Genomic DNA, 12,679 nt, shown 5'->3' with positions numbered 1-12,679 from the left:
CTTTATGGTCCAAAAAGCTTGGGGCAGTTATTTCCCACCACTTTTGGGTGAGGCAATCAATGCCAAGCTACATCAATATCAAGATATTCCAAAATAGGTTAGTTTCAGTTTCGTTTTCTCTGCTTTCCTTTCAGCTCTGGAATTTTGCCTCTATGTTGCTGCCATGACTATAATGGATCCATCCAGCTGGGTATGAGTTTTTTGTGGGCATCCATAACCACATGGGTTTGAACAGCAGTCACCAATTCTGTATTATGTACACCCACATACCCATGCATTTCTCTTGTTTCAGCTTTCCCATGTTTACCACCTGTGGAGTAGGCAATACCAAACTTAAAGTGTCTTGTCTCTTAGGCAAACCCATTTATTTTACCAGAGAGAGGACCTTATGTAATGAGCAGCTAAAAATTAGCCGCCCTTCCTATCTGTCCCTCTTCTTGTATATTTTCCCCAAGAAGCAAAATCTTCTCCAGTTACTTTGTCCTTTCACCCTACATAAGGCATACCTCATAGGTATGGTATCCTGTAAATACTCTCAATCAACTTGGTGCAATTCCCAATAATTTAGAATGTATATGTACTAATGACTTGATGAACAGGAGAACATAATCAACATTTCTACTGATTTTCTACAGAAACATAAAAGAGGTTTGACTGTTTATTCATTAAAAAAAGAATCAATTGCAGGCCTGGGCTACCTACTGAGAATAAAGGAAGGAACAACACAAATATGTTTCTAGGCCCCAGAATCTTTGATCCCAAGATTTCTAATCATGGGGCTAATGAGATCTATAAAATTCACGATCTTCTAACTTTATGGGAAGTAAGCTAATCAATCAACCAACATATCATATGACACAATGTGATTGATACTAAATAATGGAGATTAAGAGAAAAGAAAATGTTCTTTCTTCCATTTCCCTAGCATTTGAGCTCTTCCCAAGTTTCATTATACATAAGGTCCATAGTACTTTGGAGCATATAACTTGCATGGAACTGACTGTTTTAAATCTGTGTTAGATAATTGGGAACACAAGGCATAAAAAGCTCTGCTAGAGTAGAAGTGCTTTGCCTTTTTGTGATTCTGGCATTTTTTTTTCTCTAAAACTATCATAAAACCAGTTCTTTATAAATAGCATAATGAATAAATATTATGAGGAACATGTTGAATTTAAGATGAATATTGTTGTAATTTTACCAAGCATGCCAAGATGTCAGTTGAACTTTATCAGGAAAACCCCCGCAAGAATTGGCAGGTAATTGGAATATGGATTATTACATGCTCAAGTGAATGGGAAAAGAAGAGAAGCACATAAAACAGGGAAGGCAGAGCATTTTGATACTGCCTCCAACTTTATCTTTTATTTGAACAAAATACCCAGAAAAACTGGGGCTTTTAATCAGCTGAAAGCATTCTTACTCTTAAACGGCTTTCTCCTTGATTGCATACAAATTAGAGCATATCAATGACACAACATAACAGAATTAAGCAGAAACTAAAACACAGCACTACAACCATATTCAGAAACAGAAATGTTTTGACTGTGGCATCTCCAGAAAGAATTTGAATGTCAACATGGATTATGTATGTACTCTTCTCTCCCTACACCTGATCCCTTGATATCCCTATCCTGTTCCAAAGCTTCAATTACCACGTCTACAAAGGAGACACCCAGGGATAGAATAAGTATCCTTAATTTCTTCTCCACAACCAAAGTCTTGAATTCACACTACCCAAAGCACGTTAGTTGATTTTTTGCTGTCAAAGCCATGTTGCTAACAAGGATATAGTTGTTTTCTTTAAAACATTCCTTGCAGATGAATCTCTAAATCTCCATGAGATTTACTTCCTCTCTCTTCTCTTTTGTGCATTGTGTGAAGTCCTGGTCTACATTGTGATTATTCCTAACAGGTAATTACTTATTTGTACAGTATTCAACAGTGACAGAGATAATCAGTCATTCATTCTACAAACGTTTATTGAACATGTGCCACTTACCAGGCTAATCTGAGACATGGGAGATAAAAAGGCAATGAAATCTAGCCCATACGCTTGAGAATTTTGTTGTCTATTTGAAGAGCTCTGACATATAAGCAGGCAAAGTTACAATAGAATGGGAACAAATGCAAGAATAGAGGTAGAAACAATGTACCTTGGATAAAGGGAGAAACTAATTTCCTAGGGCAGTGTTAGGGAAGAAAAACTGATTTTTTTGATGTGGTTCTTGAAGGATGAAAAGGTGTCCCAGCTTAGAAAAAAAGGGTGACATTTGAAGCAGAGCAAATAGCATGTGCAGTGGCCACGGAAAGATAATCTCTTACGGCAATTCATCAAAGATGGTGATGTTCAACGTGGCTAGAGCTTGGAGTACATGTAATAGCTGGTGCAAACAGTTGTATTTTGGTCACATTTAAAATGTCCTTTCACGCCAAACTCAGGAGCTTGAGTTTTGTTTTTCAGGCTTATGTAAATATGTGGAATTTGAAGCAGGTGAATGATGGTAATAGATTTTTTTGAAAGGAAGATACCTTTGGGAGCTGTATGGAGGACAGCCTTGGGAAGCAGACTGAAGTAACATCAGATAGAAAACCAAGATGATCATCCAGATGACAGCCGATGCAGATCTAAGCAAGGAAAGACGGTGGCTTAGAAAGGAGAGAAGGGGAAAGTCTCATGAGAAGTTTCCAAGCAAGAATTGGCAGGACTTGCTAATGGTTTAGATACAGAGTGAAAAGTAAATAGTACGTATCTTTGGAAGTTTTGGCTAGGAAAACTGAGAGAATCATGAAAGACAGTAGGAAAAGTAGGCTAGCAGAGATGAAGGGGAGTTAGAACTTGGATGTGTCTGTCCCTTCAAAAAGTTTGTGGAACATCCATGTGGACATGTCTATTAGTTAGAACTATGAGTCTCTGCTGGGCAGAAAGATAAGGAATTGCATTCTATGAATCATTAGCAATTGATCACGCTAAAAGCCAGGGCCTAAACAAAAACAATAAACAAAAAACAAGTCAACCCATAGCTTCCCAGCTAGATTGAGGAAGGGACTCTAACTTTTGTTCCTAGATATTTTGTATCTGATGTCATATCTGACATATACAAAACTCACTTTTTTCCTGGGCTGGTAAAGACTGGGAAGGAATAATGGGCATTTGTTTATTTTCCAATGTACTCATGACCCCAGTGAAACAGCCTCCTACCAGATCTCCTTGCCTTCTGTCTTTCCCAAGACTTTCTGCATGTTGCTCTCAGGCTATTTATCCTGAGTACTGGTCTAATCATGTCTCACCCACATTTTGCTCAAAAATCTTTCAAGCCCCTTCCCATTACATATAACATAAAGCCCTGCCTTTTCAGTGGTACTCTTTCTTTACCTCTTTCCTTTCCCACACCTCCTACATAGAATAGCATCAATTGCCTTTCCTCAAACATGCCTCTCTTCATGGCCTCTCTTCAAGGTGCTTGTGTTCCTTCTTCCTGTTCATACCTGTCATGATCCTCTTAATCTCAAGGATGGCTCCAATACCAGCAACCTGTCCTCTCCACAGAGTGTGGGACCTTTATCATAGCACTAAACTGCATTATTCCTTAAATTAGTGCTTGTGATTTATATCACATAAACTGTTGAGAAAAGGGCTGCCTTGTTCATGTAAGGGCAGCCATGCTGCCTCTTACACAGTAGTTGTATGATAATAATAGATATTTCCTATACCTCATATTTTTGTTTCTTTCACCTTGTAAGGGCATATATGATAACTCATTTTCACTTGGTATATTCATTTTGATTTCCTGACCAAAGGATTTTGTTTTGTATTTTATTATTTTTTTTAGCCAAAGTGACTCCCTGCTTAGTTTTTTCCCTTTATCTCCATCCATTGCCAAGGCCAACAATAGATAAGAACCTCAGTGGCTATGGAATCAACCCTCCACAAGCCTGGCCCTCTCATTCTACAGTGGAAAATATCAAGAGAAGGAGGATAACCCATGAAAATTTAGTTCATTCAGATCATAACATATAGTTTCATATTTAGGAAAATAACCCCTTAGAAGTTTCTAGTTTCTTTGGGAATAGGAACAAATAAAAATATAGTTCAACCAAATGAGACTTGGGTTGATATATCGGAATAATAGAGAATCTAAGCTTTTAAAAAATGTGTTAACATTTTTAGTTTTCCTCTCTGATAGAAGCAAATCTAGTCAATTTTCATGGACCTTAGACAGAATCAAAGATCAGCATGTTGAAGTTAATCAGTAACTTGAAATGCCTTTTTTCATGTGTTTGGAAGAAAGAAAAGGAGACAGATTGCTGTGAAAGGATAAGATGTTATTGCTGCAGAAATGCTTGTATCTCTACCAATTTTAAATGTCAGTTTTCTTCTCCCTAAGTTTATTTTACCTGTCTACTTGGATGAGATTCATAACTATCCATGTCTGAGGAATATTATCTTTCTTTTATACATTTTGTTGTAGAGCATTTCATCATACTTTGTGCACTGTATGTTGAAAATTCTGAAACTATATTACATCGCAGAAACAATTCCAGACTTAACTTGAAAAAGAGTCACAAATTGGACTGGAATGAAAATCATATATTTTGGAAAAGCAAACCAGTAAAAGCTGGACATGTTATGTTCTAAAATAATGGGTTACATTTCTTTAATCTTTGAAATAGTATCTGTGTAGTATTTTCCCATAAAGTATTACATATAGATAAGATTTGAGAATAGAATGAGATTTTGGAGGTCATCTAGACAAATGTATCACCTCATGGATAAGGAAATATTAAGCTTAGGAATGTTAAGTCCCCTTTGCAAGGTCACATAGAAATCAGCAGCAGAGCCTGAGAATTTAACTTGTCTGATTCCAGATCTGTGTCTCTTTTACTTATGCTACAATGTCTATATTATCTGCATTCAAAACTAGAATGTATATAGTAACAGTCTGATTTGACCGAAATGGAAACAATGGCACAGAGTATTAGAAATCAGAACTGTCCTCCCAAATCTGGACATTTGATAATTAACACCCAAGAATACTTGTTTCTTAGTTTATTTGTGCCCACAGTTTACTTTTTCAATGTAAATATTATGTTTTTTTTTTTTTAATCAATTTCATTGGTCTTCATTAAATTGGCAAAAAGAAAAATGAAGAAAACCAAACACTGGTGCTCCACACGTAGTGAATAGCTTTAATACCATTTGAATCTCAATCATCAAATATTAAGAATCCTTGGTACATGAAGTAATTCAAAGTCAAAGACAGTAGATCATTATGTTCCAGAAATTACGTGCTAAAATGTGTAATCACGCGGAGCATCTTTTAAAACAAAACAAACAGGGGCGCCTGGGTGGCGCAGTCGGTTAAGCGTCCGACTTCAACCAGGTCACGATCTCATGGTCCGTGAGTTCGAGCCCCGCGTCGGGCTCTGGGCTGATGGCTCAGAGCCTGGAGCCTGTTTCCGATTCTGTGTCTCCCTCTCTCTCTGCCCCTCGCCCGTTCATGCTCTGTCTCTCTCTGTCCCAAAAATAAATAAACGTTGAAAAAAAAAAAAAAACAAAAAAAAAAACAAGGAAACAAATAAGCACCTTTAGAGTTGCTGGTTGGGATGGAGGTGTGCACGGAGCAAAACTCACACTGCCATATTTCTGGTATCTTGATTCTTGGAGCTTATCATCAAAGTTACATCACCTTTATGTGAAATTGTGAGGGGGACAGCCTTCAGGAAGGAAAGCTTTGAACCAAGGTAAAAATATATAACGAGCAGTATGTCCATAAGCAGTCAGAAGAATACCTTCTCAAAGTCCTCTGAGTCTGGATTCATTATTCATGGTTTTAAATATTCAGGGTTCACAGGTCCAATCTGTGCTAGGCAATAATTCTGTGTTGCCCTGAGCCCCATGGTGTGCACAGCTGTTTGGAAAAGTCAAGAAGTACTGGTGAAGGTGATGCATGGCCGCTGGATTTTTTTTTTTTTTTTAATTTTATTCCTGTCGGACTTGAAAGGGTGAGAATTTGGAAGAGGGGAGAGCCTATGATGATAGTCCTAATTAAAGAAAATTATTCACTCTTACCAACACTTAGTCATCTAAAATAGTAACTTCTTTGGATTCCAAACCTGAAAGTAACTGTTACTTGGCAATTTTCTCATAGGTCCCTGAGAGCAGTCTGTAAGCCGCTAACGACCAGTGGCTGAACCTGAGGGAGCTACAACAATGGCGGTGGAGGACTGGAGAACATTACCAACTCCATTCCAGTCCTGTTTCTTAAACCGTCTATTTTAGTCCTGTCTATCCCTGCCCTTCCTGATGTTATGTTTCCAAGTAATCCCAATCTTTCACGCTCTGAAAAGAGATGCGTCTCCGTGACCCTGCGTAGCATTATGGAAAGAGAGGGAGAGCTGAGTCTGTTTTGTCACTTCTGATGGTGTGAAGATGGGTAGGTGAGTGTTCTTTAATGCCTCTGTGCGTTACTTTCCTCATCTTGAGAATGGGATGATAAAATCTATCTTTTAGGTGTTCGTTGTGAGGGTTAAATGTGGCAGATATATAGTAGGTACTCAATCATTAATAGGAATAATTGTATATTCTCTACCCCTTTCTCAAATACCTGGTGAAAACTGTATTCAGGGGTGAGGATTCTTTTGCTCCAGCTCAGACCTCTTCAGTTCCACTATGTTTATCTTAGTCACCTAGGCAAATGGGTAGCAGCTGTTTTTGCATTAATGGTAAAGACAGAAGATTCTCTCCCCTACAGGACTCAGATGAGTTCCATTCTGAGACACCCCTTTGATCCAATCTCATGGACATTTTGTGTATTTATGCCACTGTCCTCAAAGCAAGACTCTCCAAAGCTGGTGCTTTACCCCTGCATACTCTTCCTTCTCCTGTTGACTTCCCTCCTAATTTTTACAATATATTCTATGAAAGTTTTATTTTATTGTATGTAACTCTCTCTTAGTCCCCATGCTTTGATTGAACTTTGCTTCTGCCACAAAGACACCAATTCTCTTCTTGTTATAAATTCCAGACTTGGTTACCAGTCCCTGTCTCGGTTGAATTCTCACTACTTCTACTGCTACAGCCCTCATCCCAGACGCCATCATTATTTGCCTGAAATGATACAATGGTCTATAAACCAGGTGTCTGCTTCTGCCTCTACATCTGTATCATGCATTGTCAGCATAGTAGCCAGAATGATCCTTATAAACCAAAGTCAGATCGTGTCACTTTGTTACTACTTCAGGGCAGGGACCATATCACTTCATCTGTGAATCTCTAATGCTTTTCATTGGAACTTAGCAGACTCTCCAAAAATATTTTGCTGAGTGATTAGAAACTAAGAGAAAAAAGATAAAGAAGAAATATGGCAATCATTGCCACATCCTTTCTCTCCCTCTCTCTCTCTCTCTCTCTTTTAAAAAAGCTTATTTATGGGGCGCCTGGGTGGCGCAGTCGGTTAGGCGTCCGTCTTCAGCCAGGTCACGATCTCGCGGTCCGTGAGTTCGAGCCCCGCGTCAGGCTCTGGGCTGATGGCTCGGAGCCTGGAGCCTGTTTCCGATTCTGTGTCTCCCTCTCTCTCTGCCCCTCCCCCGTTCATGCTCTGTCTCTCTCTGTCCCAAAAATAAATAAACGTTAAAAAAAAAAAATAAAAAAAAAATAAAATGTGACATAATACAGTACAGACACAGGAAACCAAAACAGACTCCATGGTCATTTCATCCCCAACTTTAAATGAGACACCGTGAGTGTTAATCAAACTCAGGAAGGCAGATGCATCTCAGAATTTTGAGGGTCATAAAAGATGTTTTAGTCCTGTCAATTAAAGCAAAAATTGACCTTTCATTCTTCTTGATTTGATACTTGCTCTAAATCAGTAAGGTACTAAATTTATGTCACAAAGTGCATGTGGCTATTTGCAGTTGGTGCTAGTAAGGAAAACCAGGGAACATTGTTTGTATTAAATGAGACAACACATTTAAGAGTTTATCTCAGGTTTCTGCATAGCAAGTATTAAATAAAGGTTATAATTCATTTTCTAATTTCCCTATTTTCATTTTAAAAGTTTAGTAGTCATGACTTAGATTTATGACTTGAAGTGATATAGTATCTCAGTTGCCTCTATTACAAAAGCCAGCAGAGAGATTAAAGAGGAAACTAGCTGGAAAATATCTTTGACTAAAATATACATATCTGTTGTAATGGATTGCGCTCCCTCTCACCATATATACGTATACACATATGTATATGTGAATAGTATATATGTGTATATATACATATAAGTAGTACAGAGAAATGTGGTAAGATCTTGATCTATTAATAATAACTTACTTCTATTTACATTAACTTTTTTATAACCAAAAAGTTATCCTTTTCATGGGAATATTTCTCTCCTTTGGAGCAGATAATATACATCCATGAAAGTAGAGGAAATAAATCAGGCAAACTTATCTTCATCTTCTTAAATGTAATTATCTTTTGACATTTTGTTTTTACTTAAAATTTCCTAATAGCATATATGTAAGCATCTTAATAGAGGGTAAGAAGTGAGATGTGGATAGCCACATATCCACTTTGAATCTCAGCCACTGAATCTCTAAAAAGGAATATTAAGAACTCTTCTGCCCTCTTCTCAGAATGTTATTGGAGAATTAAACGCAAAACCTTAAAATTTCACATTTGCATGATTGCCACTTAAGTTTCCATCAAATATAAAATGTTTGTTAGTGACATCACAACATGTAGGAAATCTGTATTAGTTGAACAGATTTTACGGCAGGTACATTTAGCCTTGTAATATAGGCATTTGTTTTTGAAATAAGTTTACACGTCCTTGCATTTTCTTTGGCATACATGTGTATGTATGAAGTGTAACAAAGTAGTGAGGCAGGTTTCTTTATGAGTTCTAATTCTTTGATGTACACAGCCAATAACCTTTTGATTATCTAATATGTGGCAGGCATTGGGCAGGCTGCTGGTGATACAAAGGGAAAGAAGTTGTGGCCTCATTCTCAAGGAGCTCACAGTCTCAAGTGGGAGATGAACACACAGAAACATAATTATATTACAGCGGGATGAGGCTGTCGGGGCCATGTGGACACAGAACTTGGGAGCACACAGAGACAGGGCCTCCCGATGCACCTGCGGTGAGGTGGCAGTGACAAAGCATTCCTTAAGGAGGTAGCTTCTGGTCTGGATTTTGAAACATAACTAAGGTTCCACCACTGGAATAGGGTCTGAGGTGATGTGGGCATTCCAGTCAATGGGAACAGAATCTATATGTGATGCTAAAGAGGCTTGAAACTGGTAAACCCAGTGTGTTGAAATAATGTCTCGTTGTTTTTAATTTATATATGTTGGAGTTAGAAAAACTGAATGTGTTTTCACGAATATGGCTACTTAAAACATCTACTACAGGATGACCAAATGAATCATTATCACAGTTCCTGCTGTGGCTGAATTTTTTGTTTCTTAACCTCAAACCCCATAGTAAACCATGTCGCATTTCCATGGGTCAACTCTTCAGTGATTGTTAACAATGTCATCTTTCACCTGAACCACTGCCCAGAGTCTCCACCCCAGGTTTTGACCCACTGTGTTACCACCGGAGATATCGTAAATCAGCTTAGAGCTTTTATTTCTACAAGACAGATGATCCTGTCACTGCTCTACTTAAAACATTTAAGGGCTCCCAATTTCCTACAATATTAAGTCTTACTGTGGGAGACAATGTTCTTCACAAGCTGGCCCCAATTTTTCCAATCTTTTCCCAAACTCTGTTCTTTCTACTCTCAACCAGGTTCTCTAGGCTTACACCATCACAAATTACTCACGGTTTGCCCCCATTCCATATCCTTGTCTAACTCATATCTTTGTACACAAAACAACACAGTATGTTGAGACAAAGGGAACTTGCTATGGTTGGAGCTCCTGGGGGAGGGGAGAAGGGAAGAAGACGAGGCCACTGAAGCAATACATGTGGACTAGATGACAGAGAATTGCCAAGGCTATATAATAAGTCTTGGTTCTATTCTACATTCACAGTCCTTCTCAAACATTTTTGTCTATTCCAAAGTATTCCAAAGAAGGAAGAAGAATATTTTGCACACCCCACCCCCATGGGTTTGGGTACATTGCCTGAAGAAGGGCCATGATAAGTGAAAAATTTATTTGAAGTCTCCTTTCATATTTTTGTATTCTACTGTGTATTTGCCTATTAGTTTTGATACTAAAACAATATTTGAAAGTTCTTGCCATCAAATAAAATTGAATTTCAAGGAGGATATTATGCTGGGGTTTTCAATTCTCCTGGCACACTGCCAGGACTCCTGGGGAATGTGTATTCCGGATTAAGAAGCACACTTGAGGATGAGTAACCACTGGTGGATTTGAAGGAGGCAGTGGCAGCAACAAACTCGCAGTTAACTGTTTTAAATTTAGACAAGGAATGAATTAATATCACTGGGGTCTGGAAAGGTCTGATGGTGGCCTGGAAGATGGATTGGAGGTGTGAGGATGGAAGAGGGAGAATGGGCTGTTCAGGGTACCACTTCGATGGTGATACAAACTATTGAGGAAAATTCCATTTTTGGACTTGGTATTTGAGTAGATAACATTATTATTTATTTATTTATTTATTTTTTAAATTTAATTTTATTTTTTTTTTTAATTTTTTTTTTCAACGTTTATTTATTTTTGGGACAGAGAGAGACAGAGCATGAACGGGCGAGGGGCAGAGAGAGAGGGAGACACAGAATCGGAAACAGGCTCCAGGCTCTGAGCCATCAGCCCAGAGCCCGACGCGGGGCTCGAACTCATGGACCGCGAGATCGTGACCTGGCTGAAGTCGGATGCTTAACCGACTGCGCCACCCAGGCGCCCCAACATTATTATTTATTGAGATAGGTATATAAACAGAAGATTTTCAATTTTGCACAAGGAAGTTTGAGTTGAATTGGGGATATATGGGTGGAGACACTCAATAGAAAGCTGAATACCAGGTTTGGAGACCAGAGGATAAGTATGCTTGCCTTCTCTCCCTCCCTCCACTCCCCCTGCCCTCCCCCCATTGCCTATCTATTTACATCTGGGAATCATAAGTCTATAAGTGGAAATTAAAACAATGGGAATAGATAAAATTGCCTAGGGAAGAAATAGGAATTCTAAGAAGAAAGTGTTGCAACAAAGAAAAAAAGAGGTCCCTAAAGAAGAAGAAGTAGTGAGGAAGAAAAAAAGCAAGATCTATGAAGAAATGTTAACATTGTATCCAAACTTAGAGACCTCCTAATATATGTTCTTATTTGATAAATTAAGAAGTCACAGCTTAAAAATAGCAAATGATTGCCCTAAGAACCTTGTTGTATTTTCTCATTCCTGGCTGAGCATTCTTACCACATTTTAATGATCTTGTCATATCAATAAAACTTCTAGTGTTTCATTAATCTTGACTCTAGGGGCACCTGGGTGGCTCAGTTGGTTAAGCATCCCACTTTGGCTCAGGTCAGTATCTCACGATTTGTGAATTCGAGCCCCCGCTAGGGCTCTGTTCTGATAGCTCAGAGCCTGGGGTCTGCTTCAGATTCTGTGTGTGTGTGTGTGTGTCTCTCTCTGCCCCTCCCCCGGATGCTCTCTGTCTCTCTCACAAAAATAAACATTAAAAAAATTATAAAAAAAAACACCCATATTTATTAATCTTGCATCTACCATGGCATATAGTAAAGTGTTTCACAAAGAGCACTCAATACAGTTTTTTAAAGAAAGAAGTGGAATACAAATTATCTTTTGGAAATAAGAGTGGGCAGCAACTTGATGTTCAGTAGATCAAATTAAATGTGAGACCAATGAGGAATTTTTTTAAAAAAACAACAACTGTATATTAATGTATCAATGGAAAGATAAATCAACTACCTCAGATCCATTGCAAAGGGAATTTTCAGTAACTTTCCCCTGGACACTTCTACACGGAAGGGTTATTTCTGGTACTTCTTCATCTCCCTTTGGAACTTCTTTCTTTGCTCTTGGAGTTCTCATTCCCAAATACCGTTCTGTGTCTGTGTCCTAATCCTCCTGCTTCCTCACCACGTCCAGCCCGCCTTCTTCAATACCCACACTGCAACATCAGCCCTGGAACTCCGGTCACAGATGTTAATGGAAATAGTCAACATTTTCAGATCTGCTTCTGTTACAAGTGGACGCATGCTGCTTTAAATGGATGACAACTGTGTACTTTTCAAGGAGAGCCACCTGGTGCTAGGGTTGGGTCGCATTCCACTTGGGGGTTCCAGGAGGGAGTAGAAATAGCACATTCTTGTACTCAGAGTGTCAGAAGGTGGGTGGTTCCCCTGGAGGAGAGCCAGCCATTTTGTACACGACTCTTCTGTCCTCTGGAACATTTAGAATGCAGCCCGGGCTGGTTCTTCAGGCATAAAAAAGCAGTGGGCTTGATACTTTGCTCTCGTTCTCTAAGTAATGATTAGGTTGGGTAAGGAAGCATTTGCCTTTTTAAAATATAGGGGAACCACTCTCTCGGCTTCACAGAAAACTGAAAGTGGCTTCTTGCCAGAGATTTGTGCAGCTTACTGGCTTGGTGGGCGGAAAAAATAGCACAGACCAATGTGAGGGAGACATCGACTCATCCTCCTTCCAACATGTGCCTGTGATGCCTCCCCAGAAATGCTGGGCAGA

The 12,679-nt window shown here is 38.8% G+C and overlaps 1 long non-coding RNA gene across 1 annotated transcript in view; it reads left to right on the top strand.

Moving 5' to 3' along the window:
* The window catches only part of LOC147584702 (uncharacterized), a 30,043-nt gene extending 23,006 nt beyond the window's left edge, over positions 1–7,037 (top strand). Inside the window, exons 3-4 of the long non-coding RNA XR_015252587.1 lie at positions 135–190; positions 6,150–7,037. This is a non-coding gene — a long non-coding RNA (uncharacterized LOC147584702). The remainder of the gene's footprint in view (positions 1–134; positions 191–6,149) is intronic.
* Positions 7,038–12,679: the final 5,642 nt, after the last annotated feature.

The sequence above is a fragment of the Puma concolor genome, chromosome A1 (assembly GCF_028749965.1).
Source record: "Puma concolor isolate L17-30 chromosome A1, mPumCon1.1.hap2, whole genome shotgun sequence".
NCBI classification, from domain to species: domain Eukaryota; kingdom Metazoa; phylum Chordata; class Mammalia; order Carnivora; family Felidae; genus Puma; species Puma concolor.
This window is presented reverse-complemented; position numbering and strand designations above follow the sequence as displayed.